Here is a 19726-nt window from a genome sequence, read left to right as displayed (position 1 = left end):
CCAAGCTTATGCTTTTCATTCTGGAAGTTTCGTGAGATTCTGAAATGTATCCGGAGACCAGTTTGTCCAGAAGGGTGGCTCCTGGAGGATGACACGCCCCTTTGTTTGATCTCTTATCAGAATAGAGAAGGAAACTCTAGAGCTGATGTTGGCATATCTTACAAACAACGTGTGTTCACTTGGTGGTGCTAAGATTCTCCGGCAGATTCCGGGGAGGGAGGAATTGGCTGTTCAATAGTTTTTGTGGGAACATGTCTGCCTGCTTCTTCCCTGTTTTGAAAGTCAAAGGGGGGAATATTTAAATCTAGTTGTGCTTGTATTAAGTGGAAATGTCTTGATCTCAGCGGGATCCCTTTAGCAAATAGAGTTAAGCTTCATACAGACCACTTTAACTTCTTATTCCCACAGAATTATGTGAGGGTTACTCCCACCTTAAAGGTGAGCAAATTGAAGAATGGTTAGAATGAATGACTTTCTCAATGTTCCACTAGTGAGATTCCGGTCTTAACGTCCTCACTCCTTACCCTATCTCTAAGGTCGAGCTGTCTCTTCATAGTTGGTTAAAAAAGAAAACTTCTGAGGTCTTAACTCCTACATACATTTAGTTGGACTATTTTTATTCTCATAAGGAAAGGAGGGCTATTGCCCTATCCCTTAGTAATAAATGCCTTAAAATGTCTGATATTTCTTGAACATCATATGCTGCCATTTAGCTTACACTGGGGGAAGAGAAAACTGGCTCTGAGAATTTGAAAGAGATCTGGAACGGTACAAACAGTGGTTGATCACTGGGTAAATAAAAAGTTACATAATAGCTCATTATGGAGAAGTCAACATGACTCTGAATAGGCTGTAACTTAGAACCTTTATCGTTAGAACCTTTATTGTCTTAAAGAAGAACATGACCTTTGTCTGGGCACCTCTGGTAATGAGGCCCTTACACGCAGCATGCATGAACCACAAAGAGAGGAGGCCTTCTCCCGGCTTCTCTCAGGCCCCATGCTGGCCCCATGCTTGGAAGCTGGATTCACACCTGCTTGGTGGAAGGGAGCTTCAGTGCTAGCCTCCCAATGCTTCGGTGATAATGAAAATCACTGGGTGGTTATGGGGTGTCACACACAGTCAAGTTGAAAGTCTTAATTGAAAATGACAGTTCCATTGAGGTTGATGTTCTCACCTATGACCTCCCCGTGCCTCACATGATAATTGACATTTGAAACCAACTTACTCTAGGCTCTTAAGAGCACTGATAGATCATCTACCACTTGCATATTACTTTTGCCTGTCTTGCAATAATGGAAGTGACTTTAGACTCTGTTTGCTGTTCAGACGGTAAATTTTCTGTAGTCTTTATTATCACTATTATATTAGAGAGTGAGTGGGGGAGGGGCAGAGGGAGAGGGAGAGAATTTTTTTTTTTAAGATTTTATTTATTTATTTGACACACACACACAGAGAAATCACAAATAGGCAGAGAGAGAGGGGGAGGCAGGCTCTCCGCTGAGCAAAGAACCTGATGCAGAACTTGATCCCAGGACCCTGAGATCATGACCTGAGCTGAAGACAGAGGCTTAACCCACTGAGCCACCCAGGCGCCCAAGAGGGAGAGAATCTTACGTAGCCTCCATGAGCTGGGGTGGGGAGTTGGGGTGCTCGATTTCACAACCCTGAGATCGTGACCTGAGCCAAAATCGAGTCAGATGCTCAACCGACTGAGTGACCCAGGCGCCCCTCTGTAGCTTTTAAATATGGCCTAGACTAATTACAGAATTACTGCAACTAACACCCAGATCTGAAATAACAAGGTGAGATACCCTGTAAGGAAGCCAGCTGGCTCCCCTTACATGCACAGAAATAACAACCCACAGAAGGAGATTTCCCAGGTGCAGAAGTGTGGCTGGACCTCAGCCCTAGACACTGAACTGCTCCCAGGACCTGACTCATGGACCTGTCAACCCCATGATGGCCAGAGAAAGAACACTGTTTTCCCTTTGACAGCCCTAGCCTATGCCCAGACCCTTCCTCTAGTTCACCATAACCCAGTGGAGACCAGGCTGCCCCACCCACAAGACCACATTGCAGGTGGAGGGAGAGGTACCTGCTTACGGGGAATCCTTTTAACAGGCTTCTCAAAGGCCAGAGTGTGCTCCACAGGATTGACATCCCACCAAGCTCCCTGTGGACTATTCTCTTTGGATCAAGAGAAGAAAGGAATTCCCTCTCTTTCAGCCAAAAGGATCTTCCCAATTCCTGAGTCAGGATTCAAAAACTCCCATGGATAATGGATTCTAGAAATGTCAACTTCCTTTGGAAAAAGACTGGTTTCTACCCATGAGATATGACCTCACGATGGTCTTAACAAAACAACCCATCCCCAAAGATATAAAAGATACACATATAATAGAAAGGGTTGGGAAAAAGGATGGGAGGGGTCATATCCTTATGGGGGGGAACATGTCTACTTTAGCTCATCAATGGATCCCTAGACCTGTCGCCGTGTCTGTTGCATAGTATAGGGTTAATAAATATTTGCCTGGTGGATGAAAGAATACATCCTGTGCTATTTCCGTGAGCAGAAATAAATTCCACACATATTCTCCAAATTCTCCTATTTCAAGGGCACCCGGCCAGTTAAGTTGGTAGAGCATGTGACTCTTGATGACAGGGTTGTGAGTTTGAGTCCCACATTGGGCTAAAAAAAAAAAGAAATCTCCTATATCCAGACTCTTTTATGATATTAAGCAATGGGGATTTCATCTCTTCTATGTCTGGCTTCAAACACACGCCCCACTCTGTTCTTGGCTCCTGAAATTCATCTACTGCCTCCTCTGGATTACCTCTGCCCATTCAATTTCAAAGTAAATACCCTGCCATAGTGTTTCCAGCTCCAAATTGATTTTAGGTAGAAAAAGGGAAGAAGAAAAAAATACTTATCTATATAAGGTATTTAAAAAAATACTTATCTATATAATAGTGGATTATAGATTCTATATCATCTTTACACACCCCTGCATCCTGTGCAATTATTAAAATTAAAGGGTAGCATTCAGCAATTTGTTTTAATAACAGTAATTTTGTATCAGCAACAACTTTCCATGTGTGAATGAAAGTAAATCAATTGCTATCTTTAATTAAAGGACAAAGGCGAGACTGAGGTGAAGTAAAAGTTCTCAGGTGATTGTTCTAAGAAGAGCACCTAAGTTTCAATGTTTTTCAAACCAAAAAAAATCTAAAACAAACAAAAAAAAACAGTCTTTAAACTGTGTATGAGATTTCGTTTAAGCACAGAATAATCTGATAATCAGAAAATAAATGAGATGAGAGCACCATTTAAATGCTGAACATCAGATGGCTCTAAGGGGTGCTGTTTTGCTATTAACATTAAAGAGTGGACTCCTGACTCCTCCTCATTGCCTTCTAGCTCTTTTCCCCTACAGGCACCCTGCTCACCAGCCTTCCTTCCATTCTTGATGCAAAGCGTGCTTGTTCCTGCTGCAGGACCTTTGCACTTGCTGTCCCTCTGCCCAAGCCTCTTTTCTGAGGCTGGCTCCTTCCTGCCATTCAGGACTCAGTTCCAGGGACACCTCCTCCAGGAGGCCTTCCCATACCATTCTATCTGAAGTATTGTGCCTAATTTCCTCCCCATGACTGTGTTTCACTATCCTGCTTTGTTTCCCATAGCACATGTCACTGTCTGCAACATATAATTTATGTCGGTTTTTTTTTTTCTTGCCCTTTTTAACAAATTTCTGCTCTTCGCCACTGCATTGTAAGTTCTGAATGCGCGGGACCCTATTCTGTCTTGATCACTTCTATATCCCCAGTATCTATTAGGCACTTAGATGCTCGTTAAATGGATGAAGATGGATAAATAAGTGAAGGCAGTTGAAAATTAAAAAAAAAAAATCTAAAGGGAGATAAATAAAATTTAAAAATAAAGAAAAGTTGTGTATTTCACAGACTTCTTTCTGGGTAGAAGAGCATGTCCTTCGTTTAAAAAAAATTCCTCTCCAGGGTTCTACAATATTAAGGTGAGAAAGTAGCTATTGTGGGAAGAAATTTTAAGAGGCACCCAAAATACAAGCATATAGCAGGTCAGGGACACTTCCAGACTAATTACAAATTGAGAAATTTGTTTCAACATCAAATAAAGAATGGATGTACAGGTGACTATAGGTGTAATCATCTTCAAAGAAACAAACAAACCTATGTTTTTCACTCTTGTACTCTTGTCCATATGAAATTTTAGACCATCACACATATCCACTTGAGTTCACTGGTGCCTAGCAGTTGGTAAGCTAAAGCATAAAGCCTGCAATTTAGTATGTATTAGCATAGAAGAATAAGGGTTAGCTGTTATTACAGTCATTGTCGATATCAATGTCATTATCATAATCATCGTTTACCAAGAATATGTCCAGACCTGAGGGAAAGCAGTTGGGAATAAAGTGTATTGAATTCTGACAAATGAGTTCAAAGTCCCCAAAGGGAGCTGGCTGGATAGATTTCCACTTTCTTTGCATGTCAGAGAAAGCAACAGAAGCATGAACTGCTTTAGTTCAAAGCAATTCATTTCAGTGGCTTCACACACTCACTCAAGGACTAAACTCCTTGTTGCTTTTCCTTTGCCCGAGGGCAGAAAGGGCTCTTGATCACTGTCCCAGGGAGGCTGCCTGGCCTGATGGCCATCAGCTCTTCTTAAGTAATAAGCCCTTTCTACATTCCTCACCCTGACAAGGCCTTTAGGTTTGGTTCAATCAGTTGAGGAGGGTAAGAACCCAGAGGGGTCTGATGGATAGTTCCATGAGGAGCCGGCCCCCGGGAAGGAGGACTTGTTAAAGGATAGCCCCTTCAACATCCCCACGGATGGCCCAGGCCCCAGTTGCTGTCATGTTTACTTTGAGGAACAATGTGTGGTCAGATTACAGAAACAGTGGATTGGTTTTCAGGCTTTTTGATCAATTATGAGACTCTCATCACAGCTATAATTATCAAAACTATGATAAATTCATCTAGATTTGAGAAATCAGATTCAATATAGTAGAGTGGTTCAGAGCACAGACTCAGCTTTGAATCCCAGCTCCCTGACCTTGGGCAAGTTACTTCACCTCTCTGCACCTTAGTCTTCCCATCAGTAAAAGGAGAATAATTGTATCTACCTCTTGGGGTTGCTGCAAACATTAAAAATAGTTATGTATTGGGTGCTTGTTACAGTGTAGATATGTTAGCTATTATTTATTATCTCCATAATTAAGGGAGATGGGGGTCAGGGGAGAAAATATTTACCCTCTGGAGCAAGCATGGGCTTCATTTAATTCAATAAAAAGATTCTGGGTGTCTATTATTTATCAGGTGCTGGTTTCAGATGTGATCAAGACGCAGCCCTGTACTCATGGAGTTCATGGTCTAGGAAGGGAGAAAGACATGTAAACACATACATCATAATACATTGTGACAGTGAAAACAGCAGGTGCAATGGTTGCACAGAAGAGGGAGCGATGACCTCTCTCTGGGGGAGTCTCTGAGCTGGTGACCTCCAAGCTGGGCTTTGAAGATGGATGGAGTTTGCTAGGTGAGTGAGTGTCAGGTGGAAAAGATTCCCGGAGACAGAGGGCTAGCACTGTAAAGACACAGACTCATAAAACAACACGCTTGCTTTTGCTGGACTATAAAATGTGGGTGGAGGGGGGAGGGAGAGAGGAAGGGGGATGTAAATTATAGAGCATCGTATAAGTACACTTGATTTCATTTACATTAATATTGCAGCATCAAAGTGGAAGGGGCAGGAGATAGGTCAAGAAGAGGTAACTGTGGCCAGATCACGAAGAGCCTGGCATTTACTTGCTTCAGTTGTGTGTAGGCTGAACGGAGGCAGGGGTGGTGGGAATGGAGAGGGAACAAGAGGTAATTAAGGGGTAGGAGTGGGGGCTTAGTGATTGAGTGGATGTGGGAAGTGAGGGAGGGAGAGGATCCAAGTCACTCTCAGGTTCACTGGACTGACACACAAGGAAGCTGTATGACTGAAGACAGAGCCGATCTGGGGGAACGAGAAGGTAAGGTCTATGTTGTACATGTGGAGTTGGCCCTCCAGGGGGGATGTGGGCAGTTAGAATCACACGCTAGAGGTTCTATGTGTGAGTTTATAGAGTTTGTCTGGAGGCATGTGGCTGGGATAGAACCTGGAACCCCAGCGTATAATATTGATAATGGCTAACATTTCACGCATGCTTGCTGTGTAGCAGGCTGTGCTGGGCATTTCCCAGGCAATGTCCAATCAGGGACTATATCTGCTTCGCTCATCATTTTACTTCTCGTAACTGGTACATCCTGGGTACACCATAATGATTTTGTTCAATGGGGGCTCCTGTTTTGTCCTCACGACAACCCTATGGGGCAGGTAGTATGAGGATCCTCGTTTTACAGGTGAGGAAAATGATCTAGAAAAGATTACACTGACCAAGGTCACACACTTGTATGTAGCAGATCTGAGATTTGAAATCAGCTCTTTGTAACCATAAAGTCGGAAGTGTTCAACCACTTTGTTGGAATGTTAAAATCTGCACCTAAAAATGTACTTACATGACCTATGGTGAGACTCAAACCCCTTTGAGACTACCACATCCCGAGAGGGTTTAAAAAATCTCAGACCTCCTTTTCTAGCTTCAGAACTCTGATGTCAGAGGACTCCTGTGGAGATGTGCTGGAGGGGCCCACACCCCATCATTTAGTCTGGAAGGCCTGAGAAGTGGATGTAGTGTGACACTGCCAACAAATTATCACCCAGTAAGCACCCTGAAACAACACGCATGTCTTCTCTCAGTTTCTGTGGACTCACTGCTTTAGCTCTGTCCTATGTTCAAGGTCTCACAAAACCACACTCCAGGTGTCAGCCGAACTGAGTTTTCAGCCAGATGCTTGAGTGGAGAAGAGTCTGCTTCTGAGCTCATTCTTGTTGTCCCAGGCTTCATTTCCTCAGGATTGTATACCTAAGGCCTGACTTTCTGCGGGCTGTTGGCCATGTCGAGGCAGCGGCTTCCTCAACATGGCTGCTCACTTCGTCAAGCCTGCCAGGAGAACCTGCTAGTGTGTGCTGGTAAGATGGATATCTATCTCTATAGATCTCCCTTATAAAGCAGGAGATATAGGTAGATATGTAAATATTGCATATTTTATATCATGGGAGTAACATCCCAACACCTTTGCCATATTCTATTGCTTAGAGGCAAATCTTAGGTCCCATCTGCATTCAAGGGGAGGGATTTACACAAAGGCATGGACACCAGGAGGTAGGAATTATTGGGGGTCCCCCCCCAGGGTCTGTCATCCACAAAGGGTCACATTACCTGCTCAGAATTCATGTAATAATAAATCCAACTAAAGTTGGTCTGCCTTTTTTTTTTTTTTTTTTTTTTAAGATTTTACTTATCTGCCAGAGAGAGAAAGAGAGTACACAGGAGCAGGCAGAGAGGCAGGCAGAGGCAGCGAGAGAAGCAGGCTCCCTGCCAAGCAAGGAGCCGGATGCGGGACTCGATCCCAGGATGCTGGAATCATGACCTGAGCCGAAGGCAGCGACTTAACCAACTGAGCCACCCAGGCGTTCCTGTCTGCTTTTTTATTAATGCTGGGAACTGTCAATTTTAGATGTGGCAAAATACTCCTTCCTGGAAGAGTCTTCTGTTTTAAGGTCTAAACAGTGGCCCGGATTGCTGTTGATTTTTCACAGTGCACACGTAAGCTTCATTTAAAAAAATTACTTATCCTTTAATGCATTGTAATCTACATGGAAGTAAACTTCAAGTTGTACTAACAGTTGGTCCCCAACACATGGACTTAGCTATATGCCTTCATTTAAGAGGAAGTCTGTAATGGTTCAGAGTCATTTGAAATTGTTTTGGGTGCAGTGCACATCTTCAGCCCTCTGGTAGTAACAGAACTGTGCTTAAATAGATTCGAAATAAACGAGGACAACAGTGACTGTAAAGGCTGAGAAACTGAACTCAAGGTACTTCAGTTCTGTTATTATGTATGACCGTGTGGAGTTTTTGTGTTTAAAATTTAATGCTGTGAAGGAAACGATGCAAACTGAGACGTGCGATGTTTTCATTTGGTAAATACACATCGCAGGAATACAGGAAATACTTAACTGAATTTAATATTAACTTTAGAGTGGAAAATTCCCTTACGATTATTTATTGTAACACTGAAGAACGAATCAAGAAAACAAAACATTACAACATTATATTTTGGTAGTTGCCTAATACCTGGTGAGCTACTGTTTTGCTGCTTAGGAATAAAAATAGCCAGCCCCAGCCTGGCTCACCATGTGCTGGACTCTTCCAAACACACTCACTCACGCTCACCCGGATCTGTATGAACTCGTTCAAACGATCCTAGCAGGTAAGACCAGCTATTAATCATATCGATAAAATACTCTGGGGGCACAGAAGGACGGTGATCTCCTCCAGATCATCCAACTAGGGCGGCAGAGCTGGAATTTGGACCAGGTCCTGTGGCTCCAATCCCTGAATTCTTAGCCGCTGGGGAGAAAAGACAAAGCGAAAGCAACATCCCCAACAACCCTGCAGACCGATGGAAGCCCTTCAAAAAGGACAGGAGGGCTGCTTCCCATTCCAGACCCGGCCCTGCTGGATCCTGGGCGGAGGGAGAGCTGGCTTCCCGAGGGGCTGCTCTCTCGGCGTCCCCTCCTTTGCCATCATCTGCCAGGCCCAGGTTTCTCCTGGCCCTTTCCAGCTTCCGGCCGTTCGCACCAGGCCAGGTCGCAGGGTCAAGAGCTTGCGAGCCCTCTATTTACTGTTTGGTTTCCATGGTGACACGTAGGCGCCGTCAGCGCCTCCCGTCACAGGCCCCGCAGCGCAGCGCCCACCCGGCGCCGTGACGTCTGCCCGCCGCTTCCGCTCTGCCCATATTTGGCGTAGCCCGCGAGGCGCGGGTGGGGAGGAGGCCGCGAGCCGGACTCCCGCCTCGTCCCGCCCCCTGTTCCCGGCCACGCCCCCGCGGGGTGCTGGCGAGAGCTGTGTGTCACGCGCCCCCCGCCCCCGCCCCTTCCCGCAGATCCGAGGTGCGGCGAGGGACGGGGGCGGTAGGGACCCCTAGAGAGGGCGTGGGTGATCGGATGAGCTCTGAGGTCTCTAAACATTCCTTGACTCTTTGGGGCTGCAGGCAAGATTTGCGGCTGTCTCCTCCGTCCCGGCTGGGTGAGCTCGGTTCACGATTTTGTCACTCGGTGCCGGAAATCAGGGAAACAGCCGTCCCCAGCCGAACCCTATTTTATATTTTATAGGCTCCAACTTCAAATTCTCGCCCAGGGCGCGGTGGAAAGCTTTGAAGCCGGAGGCTCTGGGATCAGTGTTGCCCCTTGGGGGATAAGTGACCTTGGGAAGGTCACTTCCCTTTACCCGGCCGGCCGGCTAGAAAGAACTTGTGGGGGTGGGTGGCGTGATCGCGCTGTTTGCAGCAGTCTCAGGTCTGTGAGGGGGGTCGTCCGTCACCTTAGAACTGTCCCCTATCCCCATGGCGTCATGGAATGTCAGTGAAGCTCGCTGAGGACCCCTACAATTCCGATCCTGATAGTAGCCGGAATTGTGTGGCTCTTGGAGCCTCGCTGGGCTGAGGCACTTAATTAACTCAGTTAACTGATGACTGAATGGATCCCAGGCAAATTACCTTCGGATTTCACCTTCATAAATCCGGATGCCCGCAATTCCTCTTACAGGCGGAAGGAAGAATATTGCGATGATTAATAACCGCGCAGCAGGGTTGCTGAGGTAAAGCGATTTGCAGATGTAAAGGGCAATAAGCATTCCTGGGAGGAACCCAACGAGATTCCAGAAGCCTCGGCGGGAGCCGTGGGTGTACACCGCCAGGCCCCGAGGGCGGGGGTGAGGCGGGCAGTGCCGCAGAGGCCCCTGCGGGGGACAGACTGCGGGCGTGGGGCTGACTCTTCAGGGGGCTCAGTCGGGCGCCCCTCCTCCCGCCGATTCCCCAGTTTCTCTGGCCAGAGGACTGCGTGTTTTCCAGAACATCAGAGCTAGAACGCACACCGGACATTTCCCCCTACTCCAGCCTTTCCGTTTCACAAATGGGGAAACTAAGGCTCAGAGAAGTAGGTTCATCCATCCAAACGTGCACAGCTAGTTGGAGACAGATGAAGACGAGGATTTCTGGCTTCAAACTAGAGTCCTTTCCACCTCACCTCTAACCCCGTGCTCTTGTGGCTTGGGGACCCTGCTGCTGGGCTCAGGTTGGTGGGGTGTGCAGTAGAGCTAAACACTGGCTCAGGCCTTCCAAAGGACGCCAGTGGGACACCTGCTCCTCTGCACAGCTCACAGCCTGACCCAGGACCTGCAGAGATGGCCAGGAGGTGTAAACTGCCAAAGCCACAAATATGCCTCCTTACAGGGGTTGGAACGGCTTCTCTTGTCCAGAGAACCCGAGTCGGCTGTCCTGAAACCAGTCTTGGACCAGCAGCTGGTCGTTCTTCATAGTTACCCAAGCCCTGCATGAAGCTTTTCGCAGCCAAGACAAGAGCAGAAGGCACGGAGCCCGAACCCGTGGGAACCCCTTTTTGCGCACTCGAAGGTCTTTTCATGGCACATAGCGGTTAGATTCTGTAGGGGAATGCCTCTTGAATGTCTCTGTCTCTCTTCCCTTTCCGTCCCAACCACTTCCTCTTACATCCCACATTATTTCTTCCCTAACTTCTAGACCGAGTGCGAAGGCAGCTCAGACTGAGAAGACTGGTGCCCACCGCCGGCCTCAGGGATCCCCACCGGCTGGTTGGAGGAGTCTGGGATCCTTCCCCTCTGATTGTACTCGGAGCTAGAGCTGTAGAAGCAGCAGCTCTGCCCCCTGGTGGACATGGGAGGCACAGCGCCCTTCTCCAACTCAAAAGCTCCACCGTGGTGCTGCAGGAGAGGAAGGAAGCCCTCTTTGTTCCCTTTGATAGAGCAAAAAATTTGGCACAGGAAAAATAATCCCTTTCTGGCTTAATTCTGAGGATCTGGTCAGTTTGGATGCAGTAAAGATTTGTATTGTTTCTCTTGCCTGGACTCTGCTGTTCCTTCGTGCTATCCAAACCGTACCCCTTTTCCAACCCCTGTTTAAAGTTCCGCCTCCTTTATAACAACTTTCCTGACTCCTCGCCTATATGTCTTCTAAATACATCTGTAAGAGTGCACACTTACATATGTCTTCAGTGTTGTTTCCTTGAGGGTGGGAACCAGGTTTTGTGTCTTCGTGTTCGTAGACTCCATGTTGCACAGCACAGGGCTGGGGACAGAAACTGCTCTCAGTAAGCTCTTGCTGATTAATTGATACATTAATTAATTAATCTCTGCAAACACAAACTCTAAGCCTTTGCTTTGACAGACCTTCCAGAACTGTCAGATCTTTGGGGGACTCTAGATAGTGACCTAACCAAATGTCGCCTTGCACAATGAGTAGTTCCACAAAACCAATTTCACAAGAGAACACTATCACCACCCAGAGAGGGATGAGGAAGTTCGAAGCGGACTCTCAGGGAGAGACTCGGAGGGAGGAGGGTGGCCATGTGGAAAGGCCGAAGGACAAAGAATTTGGAGGGAGAGGCCTCTGCTTCTGGGCTCAGAGAGGCAGCCCAGGCTCTAGAACCAGGTGTAGATCAGCCCCGGGTCTAACCTGCTGTGTGGCCTTAGGCAAGATTACTCCCTTCTCTGGGTGTCAATTTCTCATCTATATAAATAAGTACCCATCTTCTAGCAATAGGGGAGGATAAATTGAGTTGCTATTTGCCAAGTGCCAGGCATGTAAGTGCTATATGAGAGTTTGTAAATGAATTTTCAAGCTCAGATATCTTGAAAATGGGATGGGATACAATCTCTAAGTTGGTTCCCTTCGCACCAGCCTTCCAGGACAGCACATGAACTTTGGGGTCAGGCAGGCCTGAGTTGCCTCTTGTCTCTGTTAGCAGTTGTGTGACTTTGGGAAAATTGCTTTACTTCTTGGAGCCTCGGTGTTCTCACCTGTGAAATGAGGATGATTGTGTCCACGTCAAAAGACTGGTGTGTGTGCTGCACGCTTGGACAGTACGTGGCATAGAGGAGCTTTATAAACAGAAGTGGTGGTTATTGCGGACCAGAGGAGCCATACATGGAGGAGAAGGGGGTCTCCAAAATCTATGACGTTTCAAGAAAGAGTGAGCATATAGAACAGGAAGGAGGCCAGGTCAGCCCCGGAGCCTGGGGTTTGCGGTGGGCAGGGGCGGCCCTGGGTCTGGGCCATGACTGGATGTCACAGGCGCTGAAGAAACCCAGAACGGTTTGACTTGCACATTAGCTCTAGGAACATTTTCTCCCTGAGGCCTGTGCTGAGGGTGTGGACGTGGTGGGGCTAGGTGCCAGCTATAGGCCCTTCTGCTCTCCTTCCCAGGAGAGAGGACGGTAGTAAGACAGGGCGTGGGCAGGGTGGGCCTCGGAAACCTGTCGTCTTGGAGCGTGCGTGTGTGGGAATGGCCCAGAGACATCCTGCCCGGTGACCCGGACTTCCAGGACCGGTGCGGCCCTTCCTCGCGGCAGAACCTGCCCGCACAGCTCCTCGACGCTGCCATTCCCAAACCTGTCCCAGGACACCCGGACTGATTGCCGGCAATTCTCCAAGGGCCGTGGGAAGGAGGGTGATGGCAGTCCTGAAGCCAAATTAACCTTACTTCTCTTCAGCTGCAGGTGTGGAAAAGCACTAAGTGGGATATGCAAATGCTGTTTGTATTCCTCTGAGTTCTTTTCGAAGTTGGGGGTGGGGGGGTGGGAGGGGAAGGTTGCAAAATCCCAACCATGATGGGGTGTTGTAATCCCAAGCACACTGGGAATCACTCTTATGGTCCTCGCGCTGGTCGGCGCTTGTGCCCTGTGACCCACAAGGGACTGTGTGCTCCACGATGGTGGGGTCTATTCTAAGAGAGTCACTGTTCTGGGATCCCAGACACAGTCTGAGACCTGGACAGATGCACCTTAGGGGCTGTTTGGGGATCACATAGGAATCTGTAAGCTCCATTCCACACTCCTATTTCTCGTGCTAGGTTGAGCTAGCATCTAGAGCAGAACTCAAAGGAAGAAATTATCTGTAAAAAAAAACCAAACAAACAGGACCTATGAAGAGTCACGAAGGTGCCAGTATTGGTTGTCTGTGGGGGAAGAGGGGATATGTTTTTCTTCTTTTTGCTTGTTTTGTGCATCCTGATTTTTTGTTTTTGGCAAGTACCTATTGCTTTTGTAAGAAGAAGAGATGTTTTTTTAAATGTTCCCAGCAGAGCAATTTGTTTTTTTTTTAATAGATAATAAATGGGAAGTCTCAAACACCCTCTGATTTTTTGTTGTTGTTGCTGTTCCTCTCTTTCCAAAAGAAAGAGATGCTCCTGGTGTGAAACCTTTTGACAATTCAGACAATCAAAATAAATAAAATTAAAAAAAAAAATCACCTGTAGTCTCATCACAGAGATAATGACTGTCATTACTTTTGATTCTACCTTTCCTGTTCACTTTAGTTTTATAGTCTTTAGTTTTTATGCGTGGTTTTTATGAAAATAGGACCATGCTGTAATAACGTGGTGTAATCTGCTTTTTCTACACCAGAGATCATGAACATATTTTTCTGCGTGATCGGATTTAATCGCCAGTAACACAGAATTTTGGTTATAAACATCCAACAATTTAACCAATTCTGCATTGTTGAAATAGAACCTCCGGGCGGTTTCTACATTTTTTGCTGTTATAGACAAGGCTGCAAATATCTTTGCAACTCATTTTTTGTGCGCATCCAAGATTATTTCTTTTGGGGGTGGGCCAAGGGGTTGCTCCTTCTCAAGGCTTTTGAAATGCCGTTGAGCCTCACACGGTAGACTGCGCAGGCCCCGTCACAAAGGGGAAGGTCATCTTGGCTCACCCCGTCTTGAGCTGTGTAATTGTAAAAATTATTTACCTTTTCGGCCCTTCAATTTCCTCAACTATAAACTGGAACCATAGCAGCTAATGTAGTTAAGACGGTTGCCAGGACTGGCTCTAAAAAACGTGTCCCCACTAGGCTGAAAGCTCCACAAAGGTAGGAACAGGGTCTGTTTTTTGCTCACGATTGTGTCCCTGATGCCTAGGACATAGTAAGTATTCAGTAAGTATTTATTAAAACGGAAGAAGAAACCAGTTGCTTTATGACCTGTAAGACGCTTTTATATCCCTCCTGTGGTTTCGGTCTCATCGTGATTGACGCTGGCTGACTGGCTGAAGGAACAGGAGATTCGGGGGCTGGGAGGGATGCCTTAAGCCGGTTCCTCTTCCCCCCTCGTTTCCCTTGAGCAAGTGGGCTTCCCTTTCTCAGACTAGAAACTTGAAATCAGTGCTTCTTAAACCTGATGTTGTATATCAGCCACCTGGAGATCTTCTTACCATGTGAACTGTGATCACGGGGGTCTAGGATCCTCCCTAGGGTTGGGTCCAAGATTCTGCATCTCTGGTAAGCTCCCAGGTTAGGCCCCTGCGGTTGAAGAGCGAGGCTTTCTATTCCAGGCGCCCCTGCGATGCTCAAGCTTAAGGTTGAGTCGCTTCGCCCTCTGTCGGCCACTGGCGGGTATTGCAGCCCTTGACCAAGTACATAAGGAGAGCCCCGCAGGGATTTTGTAAGTTGCACAAAATTTTGGGGGGGACAAGATCATCTGCTAAAAGCAGATGGCACACAGATTCTGAAAGCAGTAGGAAATGTACTCCTAAGAATGCACTCTGGAGGCACCTGGGTGGCGTGAGCGACCCTTGGTTTCCGCTCACGTCCTGATCTCAGTCTTGAGATCAAGCCCCAAGTGGGGCTCCAAGCTCAATGGGGAGACAACGGAGACTCTCTCTCCCTCTGCCCCTCCCACTCATGCTCTCTCTCTCTCTCAAATAAATAAATCCTAGAAAGGAAAAAAAGAAAGCACTCTGTAAAGGATCCTGCATGTTGAGGCAAAAGGAATGCCCTGAACCTGAAGGATGTTAGGGCCCAGAGGGACCCCGACACTCAGCTAGGGAGCGCTTTCCTTTTTTTTTACCACTGTTTCCTTTTCCTTTTTTTTTTTTTTTTTTTTTTTAAAGAAAAAAGCAGCAGATGACTTTCTTCATCAGGGCTGCATAATGACTTTCAGGAGCCTAGGCGCTTGGCCTGTGGGGCTCGCTCCTTTATAAAAATTAATTGAAAATTATATTTTATGATTGTACTGGTATGAAGACAAATATGTTAACACATAGAACGTATTGTAATTTTTCGATGCAAAAGTTAATTTTTTTCTTCTGATTTCTCAAAAGTAACCAAACCATTTCCGTGGATTTGTGAAAATATCATGGGCCTTTAGGCACCAGGCCATTTGTATCAGCCATGTTCTCTGTGCAGTGCCCGGGTTCTGTCTCTCAACCCACGCGCCCAAGGCTGTAAGAGAGGTCTGGAGGGCCAGACTGTTTTAACACCGGTGCCCAGTCTGGACACTTTAAAAGATTTATACAAAATGCCAAGTATTTACTCTGTGCCAAGTGCTTGAAACATATTAAGTTTCAGAACAGCCTAGTAGTTGGCAGATCTGGGATTCTAACTCTTTTGATGAAGGAGTAGACCTCCTAGTCTAACAAATCCTTCTAAAGCAGCAAGGAGCGGGGCGCCTGGGTGGCTCAGTGGGTTAAAGCCTCTGCCTTTAGCTCAGGTCATGATCCCAGGGTCCTGGGATGGAGCCTCACATCGGGGGCTCTGCTCATCAAGGAGCCTGCTTCCCCCCTTTCTCTCTGCCTGCCTCTCTGCCTACTGTGATCTCTGTCTGTCAAATAAACAAAATCTTTAAAAAAAAAAAAAAGGAAAGAAAAGAAAGCAATTCCCTCTTTAAAGCAGCAAGGAGCAAGCCGCTGGCTGGAGAAAGCGTCCCTTGCCAGAAGAGGGCGCTGTTCAGAGGGAACAAGATTTGGTATAAGGAAACGCCGGGCTCTTTCTAAAGATTTTGAATTGAGAATTTGCGTCTCTGGACTTTGCTCTGAACTCTGAGATTTAGGTGATCAAATAATTCTAAATTCTTATACTAACTCTTGTATTCTAACTAGGAAAAGTGGGTAAAAAGTAGTTTAGTTCCTCTATTTCATGTTCTCTTAATGTCTTAGGCACCTAATACAGATATAATTATTTTTTGGGAGAGCAGAGCTTAAAACAGCAACCAGTTTATTATATCTCATGATTTTTGTTAGTTAGGAATTAAGACAGGCATTGGCCAGGAGATTCTTCTGCTCAGTATGGCAAAGACTGATGTCCTCTGTGTTTTCAGGTGGGAGATGGGCTGGTCTGGAGGGTCGAAAACAGCTTTACTCAAAGGACACAAGGTGCAATTTTCCATTTCGTGTGGTTATTTTTGTGTCTGTCACCCTCCCTGGTCCAGAAGCTACCAAGGGGCTGGAACTGTGTCTGTTTCTATCACTTCATCACTAGTGGCCAACACAGTGCCTGGCCAATCGAGGCTTAGTAAATATTTGTTAAATATTTGTTCAATCAATGATGTAATTTTCATAAAGAGTCTCAGGATCCTCAGAAAACAGGCATTGGTAGGAGTCGATGATCGTAGTAGCTCGCTAAACGCCAAGACTAAGCTAACTACTCTACACCCAGGCTGGTTGGCATAATTTATCCCATTTTACAGAAGAGAGGCTAAGGCTCCTGACTCAGCTTCAAAGGGTAACATACAAGAAGTCCCTTGTAGATCATGAATCAGAGAATCAGGTAAACTCAAGAGCTCCGGAGGCCAAGCCAATCACCAAAATGAGCTCTTTGGGAGAGAAAAACCTGATGAAATGACAAAAGGCAAGACAGTCTGTTTTCAGATTGGTCACAAACGATGTTCCAGATTCCTGCTTCTACAGTTATCCAAATAATAGAAGCAAAACCATCCCAAATGTTGAGGTGAAAATTCGCTTGGACGTCTATTGCCACATTCCCCTAAACTGTTCCTCCAAAATGCACATGTTCCTTCTTCTTCCTGGTTTTTAAAATTAATTCATTATTTTAAAAGATTTTACTTATTTATTTGAAAGAGAGAGCGAGCAGGAGAGACAGCAAGCAGGGGGAGCTGCAGGCAGAGGGAGAAGGAGAAGCTGACTCCCTGCCCAGCAGGGAGCCCCTGCGGCTGGGTCCCAGGACCCTGGGATCATGACCTGAGCAGAAGGCAGCCGCTCAACGGACCGAGCCCCCCAGGCGCCCCTGGTATTATTTACTTTTGATGTTCATGCCCAGCTGGGCTGTTCTGTCAACGTGGTGTATCGTTGCTTCTGTTTTATCAAACAAGCGGGCCTTCAGTCACGAGGGTGGCGTTAGAGACCCAAGGCATGTTAGCAGGAGTGTCAGAGGGATCAGAGCACTCATGGATTATCTGATGCCTTGGCTTCCCACCGGCTCTGCCTTGCCCCGAAAGACTCTTCTAGCTCTCAGTACTGGGAAATACCCCAGGGCGCCAGGAAATTCCTGCCTGGGCAGGTAGCTGACATCCCCATCGGTATCCCGGGGAGTCTAAGCCCAGCCCCCCGCAGCCAATCAGCAGCGGCGCTGCCTCAAACGGACAAGCAAAACCGAGCCCAACCAAAGCAGCTGGAACTCGAACAAACAGATTTGGGTGAGGCTGGGAGGGGAGTCAGGCCTGGTGTCATCCAGGCTCTGGGCCAGGCCGTTGTCATGGTGACAGCCAGCCCGTTTACCAGCGGGGGCGCAGAGCCAGTTTTCTGAGGGGGAAATCGAAGCAGGGGGGCTGGGGTGCCCGAGGGGGCCTGTGCTTCTGCAAGTAATAGAAACCACGAAGAAGGCGCTCCCAGGGAGTAGTGCCTTCTCACAGGAGCCCCGTGGGCACCCAGGGTGGGGGGCGGGTGTGGGGTGGCGGCAGTGGGCTGGGAGAGGCTGGCCAGCTTGGGAGGTAGGGAAGTGGCCACCGAACTAGCAGACCTCTGGAAAGACTGGAAGGCATTCCCGGCAGAAAGGATTTGCAGCTGTGTTAGATTTCTTGGCAAAACATGAATTGAAGTAGATCACAGAGTTCTTTAAAACACAAACAAAACAAAACAAAATAAAACAAAATAACAACAACAACAACACACAGGCCAGTGGATGAGAGGGAGTCTTTGGGACTGTCAGGGGTGGACTGTAAAAATGCCCTAGGTCCCTCTCTAGAAGCTTTTCCCCCTTTTCCTTCCCTTCCCTTCCCGTCTTCCCTTCCCTTCCTTTCCCTGCCCTCTTCTCCTTTCTTCTCTCCCCTCACTTCCTCCCCTCCCTTCCCCTTCCCTCCCCTCCCCTCCTCTTCTCTCTTTTCTTCTTTGCTGATGTCCACAAGTCAAGTAATTACTTGGAGGAGAAGAGGAACAAACAGCATTCAGCGTAAAACAGAACGTTAGAAAACATCTGCTTTGCAGGGCAGGGCCTGCGAAGTGCTGGTGTCCACGAGGGTAGGTTACTTCAGGATACAGAACAGACACCTTCCTGCCCTCAGAGGCATCTCGGATGCGGCTGCTGTGTGCCAGTTGTGTCATTAGGTGTCAGAAAGAGAGGCTCCTCTAGGCTCAGTGTTCAGGCCTGTGAACATCTGGATAATTAATAGTCTGACACTTGACCCCCCCCACCCCCACTCCCAAATAGGCATTCTTTCTGGCTAATGTGCCATATTAGCAAAATAAATGCAGTGGAGGAAAGAATTATGGTGCAGCCACCAGAAATCTCGCTTCCAAAGAGCCTGCCTCGTCAATGGATAAACACAGTGCGAGTCCTCCTGTGTGAGGTCCCCAGCGCAGTCACATTTGTCGGGACAGAAAGTGGAAAGATGGTTCCCAGGAGCTGGGGAAGGGAAGGAGGGAGTTAGTGTCTAATGGGTCCAGAGCTTCAGTTTGGGAAGATGAAAGGGTTCCAGAGACGGATGGTGGTGAGAGGACGTGGATGTGCTTAACCCCACTCAGCTGTACACTTGACAGTGATTAAAATAGTAAAATCTGTGTTACATAGATTTTACCACAATTTATTTTTATTATTATTTTAAAAGATTTTTATTTATTTACTTGACAGAGAGAAAGCAGGAGCAAGCACAAGTAGGGGGAGAAGCAGAGGGAGAGGGAGAAGCAGACTCCCCGTTGAGCAGGGATCCCAATGCGGGGCTGGATCCCAGGACCCTGGGATCATGACCTGAGCCGAAGGCAAACGCTTAGTTGACTGAGCCACCCAGGCGTCCCAGATTTTACCACAATTTAACGTGTCTCAATTAAAGGCTGCCTTCTTGTTGTAGCAGGAGACGGTGGCATTTGTTTGATGGCTGACGCCCAGGGCTTGCTGGTTCACCTCTGTGAGCCTGAGCTGTGCCATCTCAGGGAGAACTGACGTCTTCCTTCGGCCAGTAATGGGGAATGGATATGCAAGCATCAAGTGAACAGAAAGGCACCACAAGAACATGAAATATGGGGGCACCTGGGTGGCTCAGTGGGTTAAGCCTCTGCCTTCGGCTCAGGTCATGGTCTCAGGGTCCTGGGATCGAGTCCCGCATCGGGCTCTCCGCTCAGCGGGGAGCCTGCTTCCCCCCTCTCTCTGCCTCCCTCTCTGCCTACTTGTGATCTCTCTGTCATATAAATAAATAAAATTAAAAAAAAAAAGAACGTGAAATATGGTTAAGATATTATTTTGAGGGCACCTGGGTGGCTCAGTGGGTTAAAGCCTCTGC

General features: G+C 47.2%; 2 long non-coding RNA genes and 1 other non-coding gene across 5 annotated transcripts; all 3 read left to right on the top strand.

Annotated features, from left to right (window-relative positions):
- The first annotated feature begins 5524 nt into the window (after positions 1 to 5524).
- Positions 5525 to 7725, top strand: LOC125105480 (uncharacterized). The gene is made up of 3 exons (XR_007128913.1): positions 5525 to 5572; positions 5767 to 7093; positions 7642 to 7725. It is a non-coding gene; the product is annotated as an uncharacterized LOC125105480 (long non-coding RNA).
- Positions 7726 to 7755: 30 nt separating this feature from the next.
- On the top strand, positions 7756 to 11069 carry LOC125105479 (uncharacterized). Of its 3 annotated transcripts, none has more exons than XR_007128911.1 (3): positions 7756 to 8397; positions 10420 to 10599; positions 10726 to 11069. It is a non-coding gene; the product is annotated as an uncharacterized LOC125105479 (long non-coding RNA). The 3 variants fall into 3 exon arrangements; XR_007128912.1 differs by lacking the exon at positions 7756 to 8397 and adding an exon at positions 8404 to 9785; XR_007128910.1 differs by lacking the exon at positions 7756 to 8397 and having other exon boundaries at positions 9792 to 10599.
- A 7434-nt stretch (positions 11070 to 18503) lies between these two features.
- LOC125105914 (small nucleolar RNA SNORA17) lies at positions 18504 to 18631 on the top strand. Its single transcript, XR_007129153.1, has one exon. It is a non-coding gene; the product is annotated as a small nucleolar RNA SNORA17 (small nucleolar RNA).
- Positions 18632 to 19726: the final 1095 nt, after the last annotated feature.

This window comes from Lutra lutra, chromosome 7, assembly GCF_902655055.1.
Source record: "Lutra lutra chromosome 7, mLutLut1.2, whole genome shotgun sequence".
NCBI classification, from domain to species: domain Eukaryota; kingdom Metazoa; phylum Chordata; class Mammalia; order Carnivora; family Mustelidae; genus Lutra; species Lutra lutra.
This window is presented reverse-complemented; position numbering and strand designations above follow the sequence as displayed.